Consider the following 15,072-nt stretch of genomic DNA (forward strand, 5'->3'; position numbering starts at 1 on the left):
GAAAAATGTGTAATATAAGTAGAGGCTAAAAGGGACACCTGGCTGGCTCAGTCAGTGGAGTATACAACTCTTAATCTCAGGGTTGTGACTTTGAGCCCCACATTGGGTGTAAAGATTAAAAATAAAATCTTGGGGAAAAAAAAGTAGAGGCTAATAGCACCTGCATGCAAATTAGAAAAATCAGAAAATATATATCTGGTTGCCAGAAACCAAAAAACATTTGAAAATAGGGATGATAATTGAAAGAACAAGGGAATCTGCTTCAAGGGTGTCCTACTGTCTAGTCCCAGTAAACAATATTATTTGGACATGAGTATATGAGCAGCCATTAGTTTATAATGATAGAGAAAAGGTTATTTAAGTTATGAAAAAGTCAATGCAAAAAAGGCAGACGGGATGCCTGACTGGCTCAGTGGTTGAGCATCTGCCTTTGGCTCAGGTCGTGATCCCGGGGTCCTGGGATCAAGTCCCGCATCAGATTCCCCACAGGGAACCTGCTTTTCCCTCTGCCCGTGTGTCTGCCTCTTTCTGTGTCTCTCATGAATAAATAAATAAAAATCTTTGGGCAGCCCGGGTGGCTCAGCGGTTTAGCGCCGCCTTTACCCCAGGGCATGATCCTGGAGACCCAGGATCAGGTCCCACATCAGGCTCCCAGCATGGAACCTGCTTCTCCCTCTGCCTGTCTCTCTCTCTCTCGTGGTAAATAAATAAAATCTTTTAAAATTAAAAAGGCAAAGATGAGGTTAATGTATTGTAATAAATATGGACATGTATCTTTTATTATAGATGTTTCTGTATGTACACAGGAATAAAACATCAGCCCTTGGTCACACCCTGTTGTCAGGGAGAAAGATTGGGCAGAGGCAGATGGAGGTCCAACTGTTAATCCGTGCTGTTGGTAATAACAAATCAAAAAATTCAGCTGTGAGTCCCAAAACAAGCCAAGTGTTCTGAAGAAGAGTGTTACAGTTTCTAAGAGAAACTTCATGACCTCTAAATGTTCCTCCTCGAATTTTTTACTCTTTTTAACTATAGATTTCTTAAATAACTCAAGTACAACATCGTATTTAATCATAATAAAGTTTAATAATGATACAGCTGCTAGAGCCTCATTATTTTTTTCACCACAGTTCCCTTGGCTATTCTTTCTCATGCTAAGGGAACAGAACCATAGCCAAAATCTTGCCCCAGGAGGAGAATGTCAAGGACACTGCTGCCATGGCCACTGCCAGTGGGCATTCCATCTGCTGTGTGCCCACCAAAACTCTGACCACCTGTGTCTCTGGGTCACTGATCCAGGCTTAAAGCCCCAGGCAGGATGATCCAGTTGGCTAAGTTTAGGTACCCGCCCCCCACCCCCAGCTCTCACAGCCCGGGTTCATGGGAGAACAGGAATATGGCTTCATACTGCTGGAGAGTGAAACTGCCTCTCCTACAGTAGTAGATGCCCTGCACACACTGAGGGGACGCCCATGCACAGCAGCCCCCAGGTGTCAAAGGCCTGACCCCATAGTTCAAGTGACCAGTGCAGCTGCAAGTAGTTCAGGAAGACTCCTAAAATCCCAGTCGTTCTGGTTTTGAGTTCATGTTCCTGTTAATTCCGACGGCACCTCTTGGCCTCTCTCCCTGAGCTGTTTTTTTTTTTTTTTTTTAGGATTTTATTTATTTATTCATGAGAGACCCACAAAGGCGGAGACACAGGCAGAGGGAGAAGCAGGCTCCCCGTAGGGAGCCTGATGCAGGACTCAATCCCAGGACCCCAGGATCACGACCTGAACCAAAAGCAGACACTCAACCACTGAGCCACCGTCCTAAGCTGCTGCTTTTTTACCAGTTACCTGTGTAATACATAAATTTTTGCCTCCTCCACTACTATTTAGGGGAGAGTCTGATAGCCATTCTTTCTCAGCCTTTTATTTACCACAACATATGGCTATTTTTCTTTATCTGGAGCCAATTGGTTTTCTTAATTTTTAAAAATATTTGTCTAAGTAATCTCTGCATCCATTGTGGGGCTCAAACTCCCTACCCTGAGATCAAGAGTCACACGCTCTTCCAACCAAACCAGCCAGGCACCCCTGGAGCCAATTACTAATTAACATTTTTAAATTAACTCATAAGAAGGAACAATCCAAATGTCCATCTGCTAATGAATCAATAAAGAAAATGTGGTCATTCCATACAGTGGAGTATTACCATTAAAGGAAATGAAGCGCTGATACATTCTAGAACATGGATAAACCTTGAAATATGCTGAATGAAAGAATCCAGTCACATATGACCACATTTATAGTTCACGGATATGGAATGTCCAGAACAGGCAAATCTATATGGACACAGAATAGATTAGTAGTTGCCCAGGGCTGTGGGGATAGATAATATTTTGAGGATGATGCCTAAGGAGTGCAGGGTTTATGTTAGGTAATGAGAATGTTCTAGAATTGATCGTGGAGATGGTTGCATGACCCCATGGACGTATCTAAACCCACTGAACTGTACATTTTTTTTAAAGATTTTATTTATTCATGAGAGACAGGCAGAGACACAGGCAGAGGGAGAAGCAGGCTCCATGCAGGGAGCCCGTCGTGGGACTTGACCCTGGGTCCCCAGGATCACACCCTGGGCTGAAGGCGGCGCTAAACCACTGAGCCACCGGGGCTGCCCTCAACTGTACATTTTAAGTGGGTGAACTGTGTGACATATGAATTATAGTCATACAACTATGTCCCAAAACAAAGCTACAGCTCTGTCACTGTAAAAACATTAATTCACAGTTTTTTAAGTACATTAAGGTTACATTTAATCTGATGTTATAAAATACATTTAAAATACTTCACATTCAGGGGGTGCCCAGCTGGCTCAGTTAGTGGAGCATGTGACTTGACCTCAGGGTCCCAGGTTCAAGTCCCACATTGAGCATAGAGCTTACTTTAAAAAATAAAATTTAAAAAAATAATAAATCAATAAAATTTAAAAGTAATAATAAAATACCTCATTCAGATTATGAAGTCACTTAAATGAATATAGACAACGTCCATGCTTTGTGACAGAAATATTAAAGTCTGTCTATCGGGGGCAGCCTGGGTGGCTCAGTGGTTTCGCGCTGCCTTCGGCCCAGGGCGTGATCCTGGAGACCCCGGATCAAGTCCCAAGTTGGGCTCCCTGCATGGAGCCTGCTTCTCCCTCTGCCTGTGTGTCTCTGCCACTCTGTCTCTCATGAATAAATAAAATCTTTTAAAAAATAAATAAACCATTAAAATAAATGAGTTTTGAAAAAAAGTCTGTCTATCTGGGGGCACCTGGGTGGTTCAGTGAGTTAAGCATCGGCCTTCAACTCAGGTGATCTCAAGGTCCTGGGATTGGCCCCAAATTAAGTCACATGGGGCTCCCTGCTCAGCGGGGAGTCTGCTTCTCCCTCTGCCTCTGCCTCTCTCCTCTGCTTGTGCTCTTTCTCTCTCTCTCAAATAAACAAGTAATAATCTTAAAAAAAAAAAAAAAAAAGGACTGTCCCTCTGAACTGCAATCCTAATCCTCAATCCTCCATCTGTTAACCTGGCAATTCTCATGGGTCAACTTAGTGCAAATGCTAACTCCTGAGCCCTGGCTGTATCCTGAGCATTGCAATAAAAGAATGAAGATCTCAATATTCCCAATCGATTTTTTTTAAGGTTCATGAATTGAAGTATTTGTGCACACTCAGAGTCAAACCGCACTTTAAATTTTTATGTGCCACTACAAACTTTTACAGGAAAAAACGTAGTTTTGTTATAGTATCCTTCAGTCCCCTGACTGCTTCAGTTATGTGCAAAAACAAAACAAGATCACGAAAAATCATTTTTTTTAAGATTTTATTTATTTATTCATGAGAGACACAGAGAGGGAGGCAGAGACATAGAGAGAGAAGCAGGATCCATGCAGGGACCACAAATGCTCATGGGACTCATCCGGGAACTCCAGGATCATGCCCTGGGCCAAAGGCAGGCGCTCAACCACTGAGCCACCCAGGCATACCAACGAAAAATCATTTTAAATTAAATATTCAGCTGAGAAATCTATTAGGTTATGCTTCACTTTTGTTGAAAGCCAAGTATTGAAAACTCCCTCAGCTTTATAAAAGATTTATCTTGCTTTCTCAGCATCCACAGCAAATCAGCCTTTTTCTTTTTTCACATCAGCCTTTTCAACTGTGCCTTTGTTTGGGGCCCTTGAGGGTGTTTGCAGCACCCTAAGATTCGGGATGTGTGTGCAAGGTGTGACCTCGTTTTGCAAAATGAGTCAATATTGTTCAAAGGGAGGTGGGACTGTTTTGAACCTTTAGGGATTCGTGACCTGCCTACCCTAATACCACTCCTAGGTTAGTCATTAGCTTAGAGACGGAGCTTTGGCGCTGGAACTGAGTGGGTAGGAGAGTGTAGATGATTTAGGTAATCAGAGTGCACACTTAACAATCAAGTGAAAGGACCAAAAAGGAGCCTGAAAATGGACAGACGGTGCAGCTGGGGGCCCAGAAGAGAGGGATGCCACCGAGACTAGGAGAAGGGTATCCAAAGGAACAGGGAATGAGCTCTGGTTCCTTCTTCCTAGAGGCCAAGTTAGAGAGAAATAGGTACCACCACCCCATCCCACACCTTTCGGCAAGCCAGAAAGCACAAGATTTTTTTTTTTAAGATTTTATTTATTTATTCATGATAGACATAGGGGGAGAGAGAGGCAGAGGCACAGGCAGAGGGAGAAGCAGGCGCCATGCAGGGAGCCTGATGTGGGACTCGATCCAGGGTCTCCAGGATCACACCCCGGGCTGAAGGCGGCGCTAAACCGCTGCGCCACTAGGACTGCCCAAAAGCCCAAGATCTTAAATCCATTCCCTCTGGGGCCCTAAGTGTGCCCCCCACTCCCCCAATGCAGACATTCCAGGTGGTATGAGAGTCCTGGTGGAGAGGAGGCAGCGGCAGCCAGAAGCGAGATCTGTAGGACAGGTCCAGCAAGAGGAGACTGAGGACGCAAAAGCCTGCACTTGCCTTTAGAGTTTTCCACCTGGGGGGCAACGATGTGGCTAACACAAATTCCTGGAGTCCACCGAGGATCACACAACCCGTATTTGTCTGCTCAGGCTGCTGTAACAAAATACCACAGGCTGGGGTTTACCCAGGAATTACTCTCAGGGTTCTGAAGGCTGGAAGTTCAAGATGAAGGCTTCTGAGCCCGCCTTCTCACCGTGTGCTCACATAGTGCACGTGCATTGCTGGTGTCCCCTCGTGGGTCCAGATTTCCTCCTCTCTTAAGGACAGACTGGATTGGGGGCACCCCAATGGCCTTATTTTAACTTAATTGCTCCTTTAAAGGCCCAATTTCCTATTTCCTAACATTCTGAAGTACTGGGAGGTTAGGAGTTCAGCAACAAATTTGGGGAGGAGGGGAAAAGCAATTCGGCCCTTAACATCTATTATCTCCTCCCAAAATTTGTGCCAGTTTTCAAGTGGCCCCCCTGGGACACTGAGAGCCATGACCACAGTGGCATCTTCTGGCCACTGGAAGAGCCAGCCAGACCACCATCCAGGGTTGGCTGTTGGTAGAGATCATTTTGAAGAAGTGAGAGTAAACCCTGGGAATCCTTTGTAATTATTATTTTCTTCAAAAGAATGGTGGGATTTGGGATGCCTGGGTGGCTCAGTGGTTGAGCGTCTGCCTTTGGCTCAGGGTGTGATCCCGTGGTTCCGGGATCGAGTCCCGAGTCTCACATCAGGTTCTCCACAGGGAGCCTGCTTCTCCCTCTGCCTGTGTCTCTGCCTGTCTCTCGTGACTAAATAAATAAAATCTAAAAAAAAAAAAAAAAGGTATTTATCTAGATTTTGTCAAGTGAAAAACATAAAGGAAGATATGTATGTATACTATGCTTCCATTTATATATCAAAGAAGTGTGAGTAAAAGGGCATTCTTTTTTTTTTGAAAGGTAGAGAAGGGAGGGAAGGGTGGAGAAAGAAAGAGAAGAAGGTAGGGCTGGGGAGGGGCAGAGAGAGAATCTCAAGCTGACTCCCTGCTGAGCAGAGTCCCATTTGAGGCTCCATCTCACAACCCTGAGATCATGACCTAAACTGAAATCGAGTCAGATGCTTAACCAAATGTGCCACCCAGGCGCCCCAAGGGCATTCTCATGTGTTAATTATCTCCACAAGGACACACAGCAACTGCCACCACTCCCTCAGCAAAGGAGGAGAGCAGGGATGAGCGGGGAGGTTTTTCAGGTATATTTTGCTCTTTTAAACTAATATTCAATTTATTAAAGTTACACATTCAAAACTCAGCTTATATGTTTTTTTAAGTAATCTCGATGCCCAAATGGGGCTCAAACTCACAACCCCAAGATCAAGAGCTGAACGCTCCATCAACTGAACCACCCAGGCAACCCTATTTCTTAGTAAACATCAACCATTATTGTTAAGGGGACTTGGTTGATAGTTGATCCCACAGACACATGAAAACACTTGTGGCTAAATTTTGTTTTCTATGTTTATTTTCTTTCCCTAATATTTTTATTATCTAGGACTTAAAAATTCTCTGAGAATTATTTTGATACCTTCAAAACTTCTAAGTTGATGCTAAAATTCTCTTAGATAAGCTGATAATATATGTATATTTAGTAAGATTTCAATTTTAAATCAAAGTCTAAATCACTCGATCACATTTCCAATTTTAATTTATGACTGCCGTAAGATTATGTCTGAATTTCTGAGTATTAAACTATACAAAATACCAACTGTACTCCAATTTCTTTTTTCTTTAAGATTTGTTTTTTCATGAGAGACACAGAGGGAGAGGCAGAGACATAGGAAGAGGGATAGAGGCAGAGACATAGGCAGAGGGAGAAGCAGACTCCAGGCAGGGAGCCTAATGGGGGACTCGATCCCAGGATCCTGGGATCACACCCTGAGCCAAAGGCAGATGCTCAACTGCTAAGGCATCCAGGCATCCCCTAGTACTCCAGTTTCATAACATAAAAATATTAACACTTGATTTTTCATTGAGACAGAATTAGTATAAAATTCAACTTCTGAAATACAATTCCATGATTTTTTACAATATTGACAAGCTTATACAACAATTACCACTACCTAATTCCAGAACATTTTTATTACTCCAAAAGGAGAATTCTGTTTACTAGCAACCACTCATCTTTAGTATCTGCCTTCTTTCATTCAGCGTATTTTCAAGGTCCATCCATGTTGTGATGTGAATCAGTACTTTATACTTCTCACATAATAATATCAGGTTGTATGCTCACGGCACATTTTGTTTATCCATTCTTCAGTTGATGAGCACGTGGGTTCTTTCTACTTTTTGGCCATCATAAGCAATGCTGCTTTAGTTTTTGTTTTAAATTTATTTATTTGAGAAAAAGAAAGAGAATGAGAGCCAGCGAGCATGAGCAGGGGAGGAGAGGGAGAAGCAGATTCTCTGTTGAGCAGGGAGCCTGATGGGGGGCTCGATCCCAGGACCCTGAGATCATGACCTGAGCTGAAGGCAGACGCTTAGCGGACTGAGCCACCCAGATGCCCAATAATGCTGCTTTGAATAGTTGTGTGTATGTTTTTGTGCGGAGGTATATTGCCAGTTCCCTTCGGTATATATACCCAGGAGGGCAATTGCTGAGTCACATGACAACTCTATGTTTAACTTTTTAAAAAAATATTTATTTATTCATGAGAAACACAGAGAGAGAGAGGCAGAGACACAGGCAGAGGGAGAAGCAGGCTCCATGCAGGGAGCCCGACGTGGGACTCGATCCCAGGTCTCCAGGATCATTCCCTGGGCTGAAGGCAGGTACTAAACCGCTGAGCCACCTGGGCTGCCCTGTTTTTGAGTAATTGTGAACTGTTTTCTAAAGGTTGTCCATTTTACATTCTCATCAGCAATATGTGACCATTTTGATTTCTCCTCAACAACACTCACTATTGTCTGTCATTTCAATTACTTAGCCAATGTGTTATCAAGGATGTAGAGTAACAGGCATCCCCGGATAGGTTGGAGTGCAAACTGATTCATCCTTTATTAAATGTAATTTAGCAAAATTTATTTATTCAGAAAATACACTGGCCACCTTTCTACAGCTGTGAGATCTGGCTAGAGATCTGGGTCATTCTTTTTACAGGTTGCAGAGCAAGGGATGTTTCATAATTTATGTTTCCAGTCTCCCGTAGTTATTGGATTCTCCCCGCTTTAAATTACTTTAAATTTTGTTATTATAGTGATTCAAATGAAAATCTTGGGACTCCCCCTCCTAAGACTTTCAGAGGTAATTAAGATCCTGAAGTTTGTGTGAAACATTCTTATGCTGAGCACAGCTTTTTAAATGGACAATTTATTAAGAACATTGTCATTGCGGGATACCTGGATGGCTCAGTGGTTTAGTGCCTGCCTTTGGCCCAGGGCAAGATCCTGGAGACCCGGGATGGAGTCCCATAGGGCTCCCGGCATGGAGCCTGCTTCTCCCTCTGCCTGTGTCTCTGCCTCTCTCTGTGTGTGTCTTTCATGAATGAATGAATAAATGAAATCTTTAAAAAAAAAAAAAACATTGTCATTGCTACTTTATGTATTTTTATTATGTTAATGGTGTGGAGAAAAAAGATCTTATTTTTCCTACTACCAGAATTTTACTCCTGTACCTAGAGAAAAGAATTGCTTTGTAATTGTAATCTACTTTATAAACCACTTGCATCGGGAATGAGACAGACACCACCATTTCCCCTCCCACATACACAAACTCTTACAAGACACCCAGTTGAAGGTAATAAGTGGTCCTTGAAAGGCTGGGTGGAGTGGCAACTTCAGTCCTGTCTCCTGCATGAAGCAGTGAAACTTAGAGTACATTTTAGATAAGCCAAGGCTGGAAGAAGGAAGATAGGAGGTACAAGGCCCACCTCACAGCCTGGGAACATAAGTCTATTGGCAACATTTAGGAAATTTGCTTGGTGGCTTTGAATGGAACCCTCCCTTCTGTGCCCTCTAAAAAAATATATATATATATATATATATATATATATATATATATATATATATATATATATATTATATGAAATGCCCATTTTTCACTAATTATTTTATAAAACGAAGAAAAGGACCCAGGCCTGCCCCGGGACTGCGAGACACAGGAACAGAAGCTCCCAAGAGTGTTGCTGGCAAGTGACTTACTGTTCTTAGTACATTTGCCAGCTGATGATTTGGACACAAATAATACATTTAAAAATCTAATAAATGACTTAATGAAGGTCTGGTACTATTAACCACATTTTGAAACAAACTCCTCCCAGAATTGAAATTATTTTAGAAAGCTATATGCCAAGACAATATGCAGATAACTCTAGCAAGGTCTTCCCTTCTGCAGCATGTAACCAGGTTTGCCGTCTGGATAAAGAGGATTATAGGAGAAATCTTGCACTAACGCTGCTGATTAAATCTGCAGACTTAGGCAGAAAAATCTGCCACAAATTGTGTGGACTTGGGCATGTCATTTTTCTTTCAGTATGCTACGACTAGATTTCCACAGTCCACTTAATTCCAACATCCTGCTAGTCCTTGTTTGAACCATCACAGATTTAGGGAGAAGTAAGTGGAAAGGAGAAATGAGAGAAAGAATAGTCCACATAGGGCCTCCGAAACAGCATTTTCAACATTCTTGGCCAGAGAATTCTTTGCCAGATAAACTTGGCAGTGTAAGATGTCAAGCAGCATCCCTGGTCTCTACCCACTAGGTGCCAGTAACAATTCCCAATTGTGACCATCAAAAATGTTTCCACCATTTTATGTCCTCATAAGGGTTCCAGCTTCTCCACATCCTGGCCATCACTTGCTACTTTTTTCTTTTGTCTGATAGCAGAATCCTAAGGGGTGTGAGGTGCTGGCTCACTGTGGTTTTGATTTGCATTTCCCTAATGATCAGTGGTGCTGAGCTTCTCTTCATATACTTGTTGGCCATTGTGTATCTTCTTTGGAGAGATATCTATTCAAGTCTTTTGCCTATTTTTATTATTTTTTTTTTCAGAATTTATTTGTTCATGAGAGACACAGAGAGAGGCAGAGACACAGGCAGAGGGAGAAGCAGGATCCCTGTGAGGAGTCCCATGCAGGACTCAATCCCAGGACCCCGGGATCATGCCCTGAGCCAAAGGCAGACGCTCAACCGCTGAGCCACCCAGGCGCCCCCTTTTGCCTATTTTTAATCCATTCATTTTTCAAAACCGTTTCTATAGTTTTATGTAGTTGGAATCATATATGGAGCCTTTTCAGATTGTTTCCTTCCACTGAGCAATACGCATTTAAGGTTCTTCAATGTCTTCTCGTAGCTTGATAGCTCAATTACTTTTTATCACCGAATATTTTATTGCATGAACCACAGTTTATTCACTTACTGAAGGACATCTTGGTTCCTTCCCATTTTTGGCAATTATTAATACATTATTTTTAAAAAATTAAAAATGCCTAACACAGAATAGCTGCAAGAATACAAAAACTTTCCAAATAATCTTTACCCAGATTTTCCAATTAACATTTATTTCATTCCATCTGGTTTACTGTTTGCTCTCTTTCTCCCTTGCTCTGTACATGCATTTGTTTCTCATTGGAGAGTAATTTGCAGACATCATATCCCTTTCTCCATAAATATTTCAACATGTATTTCCTAAGAACAAGGACAGAACCATTCACTCACTGTGTATATCCCCCAGAGTAGGTAATTAAACCTTGCTGTCAAGTACAGAACAGAAATTATGTGATTCTTTAATTTAATAAAAGAAATGATAATCAAGAAGGGCATCTTCAAAAGGAGTTTGGGTAACAAACTGGATTTATATGCTCATTTCCTGTACTCTTCTATTGAGAATAGCATGGACCAAATGAAGTAGTATCACCTCATCAGAGCTTGAGGCGTCTTTGGAAGACCCTAAGACGAAAGAGGCATTCAGGGGCATTCCTACAGAGTGGGTATTTTATTTTATTATTTTATTTTATTTTATTTTATTTTATTTTATTTTATTTTATTTTATTATTTTATTTTATTTTATTTTATTTTATTTTATTTTATTTTATTTTATTTTATTTTATTTTATTATTTTCAGAGTGGGCTTTTTATTTTTTTTTTTAAACTTTTTTTTTGTTTTGTTTTATTTATTTATGATAGGCACACAGTGAGAGAGAGAGAGGCAGAGACACAGGCAGAGGGAGAAGCAGGCTCCATGCACCGGGAGCCCGACGTGGGATTCGATCCTGGGTCTCCAGGATCGCGCCCTGGGCCAAAGGCAGGCGCCAAACCGCTGCGCCACCCAGGGATCCCAAGAGTGGGCTTTTTAAACAGAAGTAGCCGTGGGGTGCCTGGGTGGCTCAATGGTTGAGCATCTGCCTTTGCCTCCAGTCGTGATCCCGGGGTCCTGGGATTGAGTCCTGCACTGGGCTCCCGGGAGGGAGCCTGCTTCTCTCTCCATACTTCTCTGCCTCTCTTTGAGTGTCTCTCATGAATACATAAAAGTAAAATCTTGAAAAAAAAAAAATTTAAACAGAACTAGCCTCACATCTCATTACAAAGGTGTTTTGGAATTCGATTTGCCTTAAAACCTACTCTCTCCATAAAGCATCTTGGATGATTCTCTAGCAAAGAATGTTAGGTGACAGTTTTAATGTTTAGTTTGGTTGCTCAAATCTTTGACAACCAATAAGCAGTGAAAGGAGGCTACCCCCCCCCCCAATATGCTGGTCTTTTTAACTTATCAAAACATCTAGACTGACTATACTTAACATAAAATCTTAAAAAAAAAAAAAAAAGTAACCATGTGAGGTCATGGATATGTTAATCAGCTTGACTATAGTGATTATTTCACAATATATACATATGTCAAATTATCAAACGATACACCTTAAATATTACAATTTTTGTCAACTAGACCTCAATAAAGCTGGAAACAAATTCTGAAGGGTGAGAAAAGTACAGAGTAGCTGTGCTGTAAAGCAATGATTTCAATAAACATGGTCAGTAAATGTAATATGGGTTAGAAACAATTCAAATTTTGGTTCCCAGACAGCTAGTGCGCATTAGTTTCCCCCTTAGTGGCCTGCAATTAGGGGGAGGTGTATACATTACAATTTCAAGTAACAGAAAGTGCTGTGGATCAATCAGCAGCAGTCAAATACAGATAATTCAGGCTCAAGTGACAATAAATCATCACACTAATTCTAAGCCAAAAACGAAAATCAGTTGGGTGGGGGAGGGCAGTTTACCACTGGCAAAGTCCCACAGACCCATACAGGAGAGTCTGATAGCTGGGTTACCTTGCTGGGAAGAGAGAACAGAAGAAAATATCCAAATGAATGTGAATCTTCTCTTTTCCACTGTACTTTCCCTAACACTCCTAGACTTTAGAGTATTGTTGTGTTACATAAATTAACCCACTGCTTTATTTTTTTTTAATTTTTTTTTTTATTTATTTATGATAGTCACAGAGAGAGAGAGAGAGGCAGAGACACAGGCAGAGGGAGAAGCAGGCTCCATGCACCGGAAGCCCGACGTGGGATTTGATCCTGGATCTCCAGGATCACGCTCTGGGCCAAAGGCAGGCGCCAAACCGCTGCGCCACCCAGGGATCCCCCCACTGCTTTCTTTAAAAGCTGAACTCTCAAAAAAAAAAAAAAAAAAAAAAAAAAAAAGCTGAACTCTCTATATCAAAGTTTTTTTTTAAAAGATTTTATTTTTAAAAAAATTATTTATTCATCCATTTATTTATTTATTTATTTATTTGAGACAGAGAGCACAAGGAGGGGGTGGGGGGCAGAGGGAGAGGGAAAAGTTGGCTTCCCCCCGAGCAGGGAGCCTGAGGTGGGGCTTGGTGCAGGAACCCAGGATCAAGACCTGAGCTGAAGGCAGACTCTTTTTTTTTGAAGGCAGACTCTTAACCAACTGAGCCACCCAGGCGTCCCAGCATGAGACTCTTTCTTCAGCAAATAGTTTAAAAAATGAATTAGGATGGTACCCAGAGGGGTGTCTGGCTAGCTCAGGTGGTAGAGCATGCAGCTCTTAATGTCAGGGTCGTGAATTCAAGCCCTACATTGGGCATGGAGCCTACTAAAAAAAATAAAAATGGTAAGTAATAAAAAAGATGGCACCCAGAAAGGAAAGCATATACATGATTGTTCTATGAACTGTAGCTTCAGAATTAACCATTTGCAAGCATCACTGGACAATATGTAGTCTTAGGATGCTGACTGCACCATTAAGTCAAGCTTCGGGGAAGTGATTTTTGGTTACTATGGTAACTTCTTAGCAATATATCAATTTCTATGCAGTTATCACAGAACCAGAAAGAGAAGAAAAGAATAACATGGATTAAAATAGAGCCCTTGGGGTGCCTGGCTGGCTCAGCTGGTGGAGCCTGGGACTCTTGATCTCAGGGTTGTGAGTTCCAGCCCCACATTAGGTGTAGGGTTTGTTTTTTTTTTAAGATATTTATTAACAAGAGACACACAGAGAGGGGCAGAGAAACAGGGAGAGGGAGAAGCAAGCTCCCTGTGGTGATTCCGAAATGGGACTCCATCCTAAGACCCTGGGATCGTAAAATATCATTTAAAAATAAAATCTTGGGCAGCCCAGGTGGCTCACCGGTTTAGTGCCACCTTCAGCCCAGGGCATGACCCTGGAGACCTAAGATCGAGTCCCACATGGGGCTCCCTGCATGGAGCCTGCTTCTCCCTCTGCCTGTGTGTGTGTGTGTGTGTGTGTGCCTCTCATGAATAAATAAATAAAATCTTTTTTTTTAATAAAATCTTTAAAAAAATAAAAATAAAATCTTCCAAAAAAAAAAGTACATACAAAGAGAGAATGGTAAAGCAAATGTGGCAACTCTTCGTAGATGAACCAATACTCAGAAACTGCCTACCTCCACATTTCACATACATGAGAAGAATAATTTCCTGAGTCAGTTAGCTAGTTTGCATTTTGCAGCGGCAAGAGTTCCTGATGGATGATTCAGCCAACTCCAATTCACCTTCTACAAGTACAGAGTCACACCGTAATACTGACACTCTCTGAAAGAGAGAAATGGACTCAGGTTCCAGTAACTTACAAAAGGCACTTGACTACATGGTGCTAAAGTATAGGAGCTTCTAAAATGCAAACAAAAGGAGATTTGTGGGCAGCCTCAGTGGCTTGGTGGTTTAGCGCCGCCTTGGGCCCAGGGCATGATCCTGGAGACCCAGGATCCAGTCCACATCATGGAGCCTGCTTCTCCCTCTGCCTGTGTCTCTGCCTCTCTCTGTGTGCCTCTAATAAATAAATAAAATCTCTTTTTTTTTTAAAGGAGATTTGTGATGAGTGCTTTGTAAAATGCAAAGTGTCAGACAAATAATGAATAGTTTTTAAAGCTGTGTCCATGCTTTCCCCCCCTTTTATGCTGTGTTTAAGACGCCAGGTAGAAACGCTAGCTTGTTCATTGTTTGCTTATTATAAGGCAATCCCTCTGCCTCAGTATTTAAATCTTTCTCTGTGCAACTACATGGGAGTCAGCAAACTGCTATACCGCCTGTAAATTCAGAAGCTCAGAAAGGCTAGTACCTATTTTGGGCTCCTTTTAGGAAACACAGTCATAATCAAATACATTGCTTAATGCGCCAGGAACTGTGCCAGGTTGCTTACATACCTTGTGCAATTCTCACAAAAATTCACTGTGTTTTAAAAAAAAAAAAAATTGAGCGTGTTTGATGCAATCATTATTTCATCACATGTAAAATGAAAGTAACTACACTTAAAAAGAGACTAAACATAAGGCACTTCGCACAGTAAGTAAGCTGACAAAAGTGCTCATTATTTTACTGGTAAGCAGACACAGAGAAAAGCAATTTTCTGCCTTTTTCTATGTGTTTTTTTTTTTTTAAAGTATCTCCCAGGGCAGCCCTGATGGCGCAGCGGTTTAGCGCCGCCTGCAGCCCGGGGTGTGATCCTGAAGTCCCAGGATCGAGTCCCACGTCGGGCTCCCTGCATGGAGCCTGCTTCTCTCTCTCTCTCTCTCTCAATAAATAAATAAAATCTTAAAGAAAAAA

The sequence above is a fragment of the Vulpes lagopus genome, chromosome 20 (genome assembly GCF_018345385.1).
Source record: "Vulpes lagopus strain Blue_001 chromosome 20, ASM1834538v1, whole genome shotgun sequence".
Classification (NCBI taxonomy): Eukaryota; Metazoa; Chordata; class Mammalia; order Carnivora; family Canidae; genus Vulpes; species Vulpes lagopus.